A 12,486-nucleotide genomic window follows, 5' to 3' on the forward strand; every position below is an offset into this window, starting at 1 on the left:
ATGGTGTGATCTCGGCTCACTGCAACCTCCACCTCCCAGGTTCAAATGATTCTCTTGCTTCAGCCTCCTGAGTAGCTGGGACTAGAGGTGAACACCACCATGCCCAGTTAATTTTTTGTATTTTTAGGAGAGACGGGGTTTCGCCATGTTGGCTAAGCTGGTCTCAAACTCCCCTCAAGTGATCCGCCCACCTCAGCCTCCCAAAGTGCTGAGATTACAGGCATGAGCCATTGTGCCTGGCCCCAGAAAGCAATTCTTGATTCCCTTACAGGAAAAGAAAGAATGCCACAATCCCACCAACTCAAAAGCAACTAGAAGCCAGGCACAGTGGCTCACTCCAATAATCCTAACACTTTGGGAGGTCAAGGTGGGAAGACTGCTTGAGGCCAGGAGTTCAAGACCAGCTTGGACAACATAGTAAGACCCCATCTCTACAAAAAAATTTTAAAAATTAGCCAGGCATAGTGGCACACACCTGTAGTCCCAGTTACTCCAGGGGCTGAGGTGGGAGGATTGCTTGGGCCTGAGAGGTTGAGGCTGCAGAGAGCTATGATCACACCACTACACTCCAGCCTGGGCAACAGAGTGAGACCTGTGTCTAAAAAATAAAAATAAAAATAAAAAAGCAACCAGAAACAACTGTGATTAGCCCCCCAGAGCAAATCTTTCAGTCCCTCTTCCAAGCTGCTTCTGACTTCTGTCTTACCCAAATGGGCTCATACCATTCAGATTATTTTTCAAGCTGCTTTTTGTTGCACTCAACAATAAATGACACTCATCTTCTGTGTAAACAGCTCCGTGCTTCCTCTTGAGGGCTGAATAGCATGCCACCATGCCCTCCAATGACAGTGGACTTTATCACCCCTTATTAGAATCTAGATTGTTGCCAGCTTTTTATTATTGCAAACAGCACTGCAGGGATATTCCTTGCAGCTGAGTCTTGGCACACATCCTTAACTCTCTCCTAAGAATAGCTTCCCAGAAATGGAATTTTTAGGTCAAAGGGCATGTACTTTTTTTGCAGCACATGTTTAAACCATTTAAAGTGTGTGTGTGTGTGTGTGTGCGCGCGCGCATGTGTGCACTTCTGTCTTGTGTCTGTGGGCCTGAGCCTGTGGTTCCTGCAGGTCCCGGTGCAAATCTGTCATGTGTTTTTGCATAAAGGGCATGCATGTGTGCTTTCTCTTCAATCTTAGTCTCTAAAACTACTCAGCGCTGCCCCTCCTCTGCATAGTAGCCAGGGACATCCGGGAGTGGTTCTGAGCCTGTATGGTCTTTCTTCCTCGGCACAACTGTGGGAGAGGTTGCAGGCCTCACTCTGATCCCTGAACCAAGACAACTCTCCTCTGCCCTGGAACCTCTTGTAGCCAGAGTCAGAAACCCATCCTAAACTGGCTTCACAGTACAGGAGTATTTTGAGTCATTGCAAAGTGCAGGACTTTGGGGCTAGGTGGATCCAGGTGTTGAAAGAAGTCCATTCAGAATCGATATCTGTCTCCTGGTTCTGGTTCCCAGTGTGCTCGGAGGATGTCCCCACACTGGGCCAGCTGAGATCACATGTCCTTCCTGTGGCCATGGGACTGTGGTGCTTGCCAACTAGCCTGTGTCACAGGCCACCCACCTGTCCCCACCCTACCCAGATCTCCAGCTTCTCTCTGGAGCCACACCCTGCTCCCTGTGCCCTTGCCCCATCTGCTCATCTGCAGCCCACAGTGAAGAGGTCAGTAGACAGAGATGCTCATGTTTGCTTCATGCCTAGGATAACTGCAGTCTCAGAGGAGACCCCCAGAAACCCAAAATGCTTCCAGCCACAGAAGAGGAGAGCAGCTGGCAGCCAGAAGCATCCATTCCAAGTGAGAGAAGTCGAAGGGAACAAGGCTTAACCCCCTTGTCTTTGAAAAGCACTAAATGATTCAGCAAAAGGGATGAGAGGAAACCTTTGGCCAATTCACGGGTTCACAGCCATCTGTATATGTTCCTATCATCCTGCTTTGTACCGCCAGCCTGAATGATGGGGAGGTCATTTGAAAATGGGACTGACCCTTCATTGCATGTACTGCTTCCAACCCCAGATTCCATCAGGCTGCACTTCTGAGATTCAGTGAACTCCCACTCATCCTTCAAAACCTATCTCAATGTCCCTGCCTTAGTGAAGCCCTCCTTGGCCCTCTCAGGTAGGGAGGGTCTCTCTGTCCACTGGCAGACCAAGATGGCCAAGCTCTGCCCTCTGAGAATCCATCAGTGTCCTGAGCTGACTTTCCCTAGCCTCGTATCCCTTCATTCCGTGAAAGGAGAACTTAGGGTGGAGTGGAAATTTTGATCACCTAAAGGAACAATAATTGTTTTCATTCCTTCATTTAAACAATATGTGTTGAGCACCTACCAAGAACCAGGCCTTGTGCTGAGTGTCCCCACAGAGGTCACAATAATCATATACTACAAACAAATACAGCATCACAAAGGTTGGCGCATGAAGAAGAGACAGCAGCTAAGGGCATGGACCTGGAGCCAGAATGCCTGGGTTTGAATCACAGCTCCACTACTTCCCAGCAGCTTGGTGAGCTTAGCCAAGTCTCTAAGCCCTCTGAGCCTCAGCTTTATCATCTGTAAAATAGGGACAAAAGCGCATCTGCCCTATTCATCTGTTCACAGGATTACATGGCCTGTGGAGGGAAGGTACCCAGGCTCCTGAGTGGGGCCTCCTGACCCACAGCAGAAGCCCTGTACATGTCTGCTCAACAGATACCTTTGGTGGCCTATATGTACCAGGCACTTCTCTTCTCTGCTGGTCAAGGAGGGCTCATGGTGGAATAGGATTTAGCCTTGGGAGGGACTGCAGGGGCATTCTAAAGACACTGACTAGCTGGCATCCCGTGCCAGGCATCCCAACCTTTTGTGCATTGCGACTCACCTGGAAAAGACACGGTGAGGGGAGGGAGGTGCCACCTGCATGAGGCACGGTAGAAAAGCATGACATCGCCTTTATAGTGCAAAGCTTGACAGGAAGAATAAGATACAAAGTACTTAAAGAAGATAGTCAGTATTGGATGTGTATTAAATTTCCAAGGAAATTATTTTTAAACATGTAAATTCATCTTGAGTTGGCTTCTACAAGCATAACTTTTTTTTCTTTTTTCTTTTTTTTTTATTTTAAGACAGAGTCTCGTTCTATCACCCAGGCTGGAGTGCAGTGGCGCGATCTTGGCTCAATGCAACCTCCACCTCCCAGGTTCAAGTGATTCTCGTGCCTCAGCCTTTTGAGTAGCTGGGATTACAGGTGCACAACACCATGCCTGGCTAACCTTTTTATTTTTAGTAGAGGTGGAGTTTCACCATATTGGCCATGCTGGTCTCAAACTTCCCACCTAATCAGGACCTACCCTGATCTGCCTGCCTTGGCCTCCCAAAGTGCTGGGATTACAAGCGTGAGCCACTGCACCCAGCCTTACAAGCATACATTTTTTTTATACCAATTTACCAGGTTTCATGTTTGAGCTGACTAAGCACAGTCCCTGATCGGGAATGTTTTTCAGGGGTCAATCCTTTAGGTTCCTGACAGTCACCACTGATGAGAAGTGGCCCGGCAGGCAGCAGCGGAAGAGGACCGCCTGCAGTACTACAGAGAGCCCTCTGGTGGCAGGTGGGATATCGACTGGGCACAGTTGCTCTGACTGAATCTGAAAGGTGACAGTGGTGCCAAAGTTACTTTCCAATAAAATTCAACCATTGCACATTTTTGAATGGTTGTGAGACAATGATTTTGTAACTATAAAAATGTATAACTGCAAAGAATCTATAACCTTCAATGACTGGCGGGCTAGGGTTGGAAAGCTGAGAGTTTGAGGGCTCCAGAGCCTGGGGTGCTGGGGTGTAGATGGGGAGGCACGGGAGGAGCACGTGGGGGCCATGCCAGAGGGGAGCCGAGGGAGGGGGCTGAGCCACCGAATAGATCTCTGTGTTTCAAAGGTCTCTGTAGCTGAATGTGCAAATGGAATAGGATGGGGCAGAATAGAAATGACAGCGTTGGCCTAGAAGAGAGGGAATGGCGTGGACCAGGCTGGCAGAGGTGGGAAGGGACAGGTAGATTGAAGCTACATTTTGGAATTAAAATGCACAGGACTTGGTGATAGAATGGATGTGTGGATGAGAGAGTAGTGGGTGTCAGAAGAACTTCCAAGGCCTGGCTCCTGGAACTGGGCAGGCAGGTGTCCCCTTTGAAGTGGTAGCAGAGCTGCTTTCCTTACCCAGAAGCCAGCTGGGGTGTGGGTGAGGGGTGTCACAGGTGAACACACCTCCCAGTTTTCTGGGGACAGTCCTGGTTTATACCTATCGTCCCTGAATATGTACCTATTGCCCCCTTCCACTCTCAAAAATGTCCCTGTTTTCCTCTGAATGATAAATAAAAATAAATGTAAATAAATTTTAAAATAAATGAATGGATGGGGAGATGAGAATGCTCTTCCTAACAGTGGAAGCTAACTGGTAAATGTGGAAGGGGTGGAGTATGTGATCTGAAAGTCACTGTTTGGCCACCAGTTGGGGAACAATTGTTTCAGGCAAGAATCAAAGGACACTAAAACTGGCAAGTAAGGGCCAGGCACAGTGGCTCTTGCCTGTAATCCAAGCACTTTGAGAGACCAAGGCGGGTGGATCACTTGAGATCAGGAGTTCAAGACCAGCCTGGCCAACATGGTGAAACCCCATCTCTACTATAATAGAAAAATTAGCCAGGCATGGTGGCACATGCCTATAATTCCAGCTATTGAGGAGGCTGAGACAAGAGAATTGCTTGAACCCACGAGGTGTAGGTTGCAGTGATGAGCCAAGATCACATCACTGTACTCTAGCCTGGATGACAGAGCAGGACTCCATCTCAATTAAAACAAACAAACAAACAAACAAACACCTGGCAAATGGAAGGTGGAGGGAGAAGAGAGAGTGCACCTGGGCTCAAAGCACTGCCTCTCCACAGAGGCATGTTACTCACAAAGGGGAAGAGCACATTTCCCACATTTACAGGGAAGAAGGTCCTTCCATAATCAAATGATAAGACAAACCGCCACTGTGGGCCCCAATAGGGTGCAGTGAAGAGAATGCAGCATCCCTTCTGTGCCATCCCTCTGAAAACACAAAACCTAATCTCATCATTAGGAAGCAGCAGACAAACCCAAATTGAGGGGCATTCTACTTTTTTTAAAATGCTGGAGGAGGCCAGCCATGGTGGCTCACGCCTGTAATCCCAGCACTTTGGGAGGCCGGGGTGGGTGGATCACCTGAGGTCAGGAGTTCAAGACCAGCCTGACCAATACGGCGAAACCCCATCTCCACTAAAAAATACAAAAATTAGCCAGGCGTGGTGGCAGGTGCCTGTAATCCCAGCTACTACTTGGGAGGCTGAGACAGGAGAATTGCTCGAACCCGGGAGGTAGAGGTTGCAGTGAGCTGAGATCATGCCACTGCACTCCAGCCTGGGCAACAGGGCGAGACTCTGTCTCAAAAAACAGAAAGTTCTTTGTAATATTTTTGTATCTTTTCTATACATCTGAAATTATTTTAAAATAAAAAATATCTTTAATGTTACCCCAAAAAGGTGTGCTGGTGATTTGGACAAAATGCCATCCAAACCACAAGGACTACAACACAGTCATCGCACCCCTTTGACCAGATTCTGCTGGAGACTGGAGGGGAATGGTTCCCAGAAGCCCTTTATATGCTACTTGACATGGGAGGTGAGGAAGGGAACATTCCCCTTTCCTACTCCAGGCCCCTTACCTATGCCCACCTGCCCCATAGCTCTAGCACTTCCTGAGGATGCACTATAACCTCAGGCATTGCCAGCTGGAGCATCTGATCAGGCCAGGCACATTCAGGATGGAATGCTCTGACCAGCCAGCCCTGGTCAGAGCATTGCCCCTTCTAGCCATCAGTGTGGCCTATCTCAAGCTGCCCCGGGTTGGCATTCCTGGTCCTGGCTCAGAATCTGTCTTCCCTGGGAGCCATCTCAGTGGCCTCAGCACTGAGCCCCAGCCATACACTCCCAGCTCTCAAGACTGTGCTGCTTGATTTCACTGTCAAACATCAGATATAGCCTCCCATTCTTCAGCATTCCCCACCCTACGGCACTCACCAGTTCATTCATCCATCCATTCCTTCAACAAAATTGCTACTGAGCACTCAATACGATCAGTCACTATCCTAGGCACTGGGGAGACAACAGTAAACAAAGTATACGAAAATCCCTACCTTCATGGAACTTACACAACAAGGGAGATCAACAAGAAACTGTGTTAACAAACAAGTTAACACAGTTAATTTGTGAACAGGAGTCTCATGGGTAAAACAACAGCAAGACTCTGTACTTATCATTCCTGTGCAGTTACTGTTTCCTCTGAACTTACAGTACCCTAGCACTTAGTGTTCCGCCATCACATACTGTTCCCTGCACTTCCTGTGTCCCCAAACATCCTGTGCTTACACACCTCTGTTCCCCTGCATTTGCTGTTCCCTTGCACTATTTCCTCTGCACTTCCTGTTGCCCCTACACTTCCTGTTACCCCTGCACTTACTGTTCTCCCACACTTGCTATTCACCTTTTGATGACTGTCCCCTCACTTACTGCTCCCCCTGCACTTACTCTTCCCCTGTACTTACTGTGCCCCCTTGCACTTGCTATTTGCCCCTCAGTTACCATTCCCCTGCACATACTGTTTCCTGCACTTACTATTAATCCTGCACTTCCTGTTCCCCTACACTTCCTGTCCCCCTGCACTTCCTAATCCCCTTACAATTACTGTTACCCCTGAACTTACTCTTTACTCTTCCCCCATACTTACTGTTCTCCTGTCCCCACACTGCTGTTTCCCTGCTCTTCCTATTTGCCTGCATTTACTATTCTCCCTGCTGTCCTTGTTCACCCTGCCCTTCCTGTTCCCACTGTACTTCCTATTTCCCTTACACTTACTATTCTCCTGCACTTACTGTTCCCCTGCACTTGCTGTTCCGGGGTGATATATGTTCCCTCTGTACTTACTATACTCTCGGCTGCCCACCTCTATCCCCAGATACCTACAATGGAGCCCCGTCACTTTCCTCATATCTTAACTCCAAAGTCACTTTTTCCTAAGTATTTCCTGCACAGTTTATATACACTTTCTGCTTCTTCTCCCCACTCCAGCAATTCCCCTTCCCCTTCTCTGTTTGTTTTTCTTCCTAGCACTCACTGCTGTCTAAACCTCTGTATATTCTGTGTGTCTCCTGGATTATCTACCTTCCACACTAGAATATCAGCCCCTTCAGGGCAGGGATTTTTGTCTGGTTTCTTCACTGCTGTTTCCTCTGTGTGGATAAATGAACAACAAAAGGGGCTGCTTTCTAGTGTGGTTGTTCAGCTGTGTTGATCTGAGAAGGTGATGCTGACCAGAGAAGGAGGTAAAGAAGGAGAATCTGCAAAAGGAGTGAGAATTCAGGTTCTGTGATGTCACCTCACCGTTCCCAATGCAATGCTGATTTTCCCCTTAGATGTGCCTGCTCTGTGGAGCCACCACTGTCTATTACAGTCTTAGGAACCCAGCTGCTCCTCAGGCTGGTTGCAGCAGGCCCTGGAGTGGCAGAGCAGACCTAACACAGCCATCACACTCCCCACTGTCTCACAGCCAGGTGGAGCAGCCCCATATTCCCCCCCTCCTGGTGCCTGTTCCATGGACTCACTGCCAGCTTGGGCGTTTCCATAGAACAAGCCAGCCTGTGACCACTTTGGACCCTCTTTCTTCACATAATATGCCCTATCGCCAAGTCTTCCCCATCCTGCAAGTCTTCTCCATCCTGGACAGATTACTGACTTATTCTGGAAGAGGACTTCACCTGGGTCCCTGCCCTCTCAGCTGGCAGTGAGCAGAATCATTCCTAGCAGCCGAGGCCTGTGAATGTGATTCTAGCACCAGAACATACACAGATGTTTGGGGAAAAAGCCAAGTTATCAATCTCTTGCGAGAACCCACAGTTCTCAAGAGCCTTCTGAGCGATGGCTATTTTATAGGTCAGCTAATCCCCAACAGGAAGAGATATTATTGTCCCTATTTTACAGAAGAGGAAACTGAGACCCAGAGGGTAAAATGACCCACTCAAGGTCACTCTTAGAAGTAGAGTGACTTGCAGCCCAAGCATCCGACTTCTTTCCCTCACACGGCTGCCTCCCTCTGCACAGTGCTGACCTTCCCAGCTGGCCTGTTCAGATCTGGAAGTGTCCCTCTGGCCTGAAAATCACAGTTTCCCAAATTGGTACGGAATCAGAGAGGCTGGATCAATGACACACTGTTAGCAACCCCCAGGGGCCAAATGGGGCCAGTTGCAATGGCTCTGAGATGGGCCCAGAATGTGAGGAGTGTATCCCAGCAAGGTGGTTCCCAGAGCTCGAGTTGCCCCCTAAGGATCCATGCAGCAAGGGCAGTCGACACAACAAGGGCCTGTTTCCACTGGCTGCATTTGAAATCACTTTGTCTCAGCATCCCAAGAAGTAGACCTGGCAAAGAGGAACAGCAGTCCTGAAGCAACTCACCCATGGACTGCCCCTCGTCCTCCCTGGCTCTGTGGGTCTAAATGGTGGGTCTGTCCCTTGGCAACCCTAAAACTTTTAGGTCTCAGGACTCCTTTACACTCTTAAAAATTGAGGCCCTCAAACAGCTTTTGTCAGGAAGAGCTTTATCGATCAACGTTTACCATACTCATTAGAATGGAGAGCTTTGAAAGCACAAGAAGCCATGAGCATGCATCTCACTGGCTGTCAAAGCTGTGATGTCATCACATGACATGCCTGGAAAATTCTACCATGCACTGTGACAGAATGAGTGAGAAAGGCAGATCATCGCTTATTGTGAAAATCGTTTTCACCTCACAAACCCCCTCAAAGGGTTTCAGAAATCTATAGGGGCCAGGACCCAAGTTTGAGAACCCCTGGTCTATGTCACATCCTTGTTTCAAAAGCTCCAGGGATTGCTATGACCACTTGGAAGAAAACTTTAGCAGCATTGAGTGAAGTTGAAGATGTGTATGCACATGACCCCAGAAAGTTTATTCCTCAAGACACACCCTAGGGAGGGCTTCAGAAAGTCACACATCAAATCATGCATGGGGATGTCGTTTGCTGTCACAGCTTGCAAACAAGCTGAATTGTCAGGATAACTGACAAATAAATGATGCTGTATTTGTGCAATGGAATACTATGCAGTAGCTGAAAGTATTAACACAGATGACTCGCCAAAACAAAATGAAATGAAACATCAAGTTATGGAAGAAAGTGATCAGTATGAACTTATTTGATTAATTTAAATGCACACAAGACAATGCCACATACTGTCACAGATACATGCTCCATGGATAAACACAAAATTTGAGACAGTGGGAGAGTAGTTGCCTACTGTGGGAGTCAAAGAAGGGAAATAAGAAGGAAGGATTACACATGGTGGGGGGATGAATTGTATCCATGATGTCTTAACTTATAAGGTAACATTTGAAAGACCTATCTGAATGACTATGGGAAACTATGACAGGCCACTACCACCAGCACCACCAGCACCATCATCATCACCACCACCACCACCACCAGCACCACCAGCACCAGCATCATCACCATCAACACCATCACCATCACCACCAGCACCAGCATCATCACCACCACCACCATCACCACCACCATCACTACCAGCACCACCACCACCACCACCACCATCACTACCAGCACCACCACCACCATCACCACCACCATCACTACCAGCACCACCACCACCACCACCACCACCACCATCACTACCAGCACCACCACCACCACCACCACCATCACTACCAGCACCACCACCACCATCACCACCATCACTACCAGCACCACCACCACCATCACCACCACCATCACTACCAGCACCACCACCACCACCACCACCATCACTACCAGCACCACCACCACCATCACCACCACCATCACTACCAGCACCACCACCACCACCACCACCATCACTACCAGCACCACCACCACCATCACCACCACCATCACTACCAGCACCACCACCACCACCACCATCACTACCAGCACCACCACCACCACCACCACCACCATCACTACCAGCACCACCACCACCATCACCACCACCATCACTACCAATACCACCACCACCATCACTACCAATACAACCACCATCACCACCACCATCACTACCAGCACCACCACCACCACCACCACCATCACTACCAGCACCACCACCATCACTACCAATACCACCACCACCATCACCACCACCATGGCTACCAGTACCACCACCACCAGCAGCACCATCATCAGCACCACCACCAGCACCACCATCATCAGCACCAGCACCAGTTCATTAACTGATACTTTGTATTTCTTAGTACATGTAGCAGAAACTGCCAATTGCCTATCTAATATCTGTTTTCTTTCTCTGTTTTATGATTTATGGGAGACAGCATGTGCCCAACCACCTCAGAAAAGGAAACCCTGCCATTTCCAACCTCCCTTGCAAACAGGGGTGACTCGATCAGCAATTTTTGGCCAACAAGGGGAAAGTGAGAGTTATTAAGTACAGTTGATGTGCCAGCTCTTCCCATGGAAGGGCTGCTGGCCCACAGCCCAGGGACCAAGACAGAACAAGACAGCGGGAGCCACAGCTGCCATCCCAGGACTATGAGGCCACCTTTGGGATAGGAGCCAGGGCTGAGGCTAGCAGAGAATAAAGCCAGAAGGAGCCTGGGGCATGGACTGGTTGGCCTGCCCCCTCCTCACCTCAAACTCCATCCCCTCTTTATTTAAGGTTCTCTGGTCCGGCTGTGTGTGTCCACAGCAGTGCACCCTCATACCCCATTCACTGGCTGAGCTGAACAATCACACCTCCCCAGGCACATTCAGGGGGCATGCCGCTCACCGACGGTGCAAGTGGCGTGTGCCCCAATTCTCCTACTGACTCACTCTAGCCTGCTCTTCGCCTTTCTGTAGTCTGAGTTATAAGCTTGTCGAGCCTGCTTTTTTTTCTTCTTTTGGTGCCAAATAATGAAATTTCAACAGCTAGCCTAGAGAACTCTAAGCCTTTCTTACCACCAGTGAAAGAAATCTCGCAAGATAAGAAGAAAGAAATGTTCCCCCTTCCCTAAAGCTGCAAAAATACAGGCACTCTTTGGAATCACAAGGCTGCCTCTGATAACGTGGGGAATTGAAAATGTTATATACATACATATATATATTTCTCTGTCTCTGTCTCTCTCTCTCTCTCGCCTCCCCCCTCCCCAGTGTGAAGAGTGATGAGAAAATGTAAAATCCCATTCTATTTTCTGTTTGTATAAAAGTGTTTTCAGAAGGGATATTTGGACAAAGAAGTCTTGAAGGTGCCTGGACTTGGCTTTGCCAGCACAACCTGCGATGCTCTCCGGGCTGTGAGACCCATGACGAGGTGTCTTGTATGATAATTTCTTGCTCTGCTAAGAATATTTAATTTTACATCTGTCACTTTCTGAAATTTTTTGGTCAAACTATAAGAGGATCATTGCCATCTGCATGAAGGAAAAAATTAGTAAAAGCTAAGACGCTATTTCATTCCTTATTTGAACCAAGGTTCTGAGAGTCCTGTCTTATTTCAATCCACACTGATCTACCAGTCTCGTGCTCATGACCTCCCCGGACCAGAATGCCCTCCCTTTCCGCTCCTCCCTTCATTTCCCTGACACCTGCTCACCCTTCAATCTCACCGGTTGGAAGGCCCCTGCCTCCAGCTTGGAGCTGGGTCTCCTCCCCATGCCTGCAGCCACTGGGCATCCCTCTGCCTGGCTCTCCCCTCACCCACATAAGGCAGGGCTCCTCTAGTTACAAGTGACAAGAGCGCAGCTTAAACTGGCTTGAGCCAAAAAGGAGCTGTGTTGGCTGCAATGCCTGGAAACCCCTGCCATGCCCCGTTCAGGCTTGGATGGGTCCAAGTGCTAGGCGGAGGGCTTGCTCCTGAGCCCTGCCCCTCTCTCTCCAAGGCTCTGCTAGCCCTGATGGCCTCATCCTCAGAGGCTCTCACAAGGGAGCTAGAGCAGCTCCAGAACCACATTCCACCAGCTCTGCAAACCCTGCAGAAAGACACTTCTTGTTCTCAAGAATTCCAGAAGCAGCTCAGTGATTCCGATTGGCTCAGCCTGAGTCACAAGTATGTTCCTCATTGGCTAGGCCTGAGCATGTTCCCACCAAGGAGCCGAGGCAAGGGTCAGTCCCCAGAAGGGAAGTTGGGGGCATCTTAGAAGTCTGGGCAGGCAGGCTGGGTATGATGGCTCATGCCTGTGATCCTAACACTTTGGGAGGCTGAGTTGGGAGGACCATTTGAGCTCAGGAGTTCAAGACCAGCCTGGGCAATGTAGCAAGACTCCATCTTTATTTTATTTTTAAAAAAAATTTTTTTAAAGAAGACTGGGGAGGCAAAAAAGACTGGACCCCATGGCAACATGAGGTTGTAA

The sequence above is a fragment of the Chlorocebus sabaeus genome, chromosome 22, assembly GCF_047675955.1.
Source record: "Chlorocebus sabaeus isolate Y175 chromosome 22, mChlSab1.0.hap1, whole genome shotgun sequence".
Classification (NCBI taxonomy): Eukaryota; Metazoa; Chordata; class Mammalia; order Primates; family Cercopithecidae; genus Chlorocebus; species Chlorocebus sabaeus.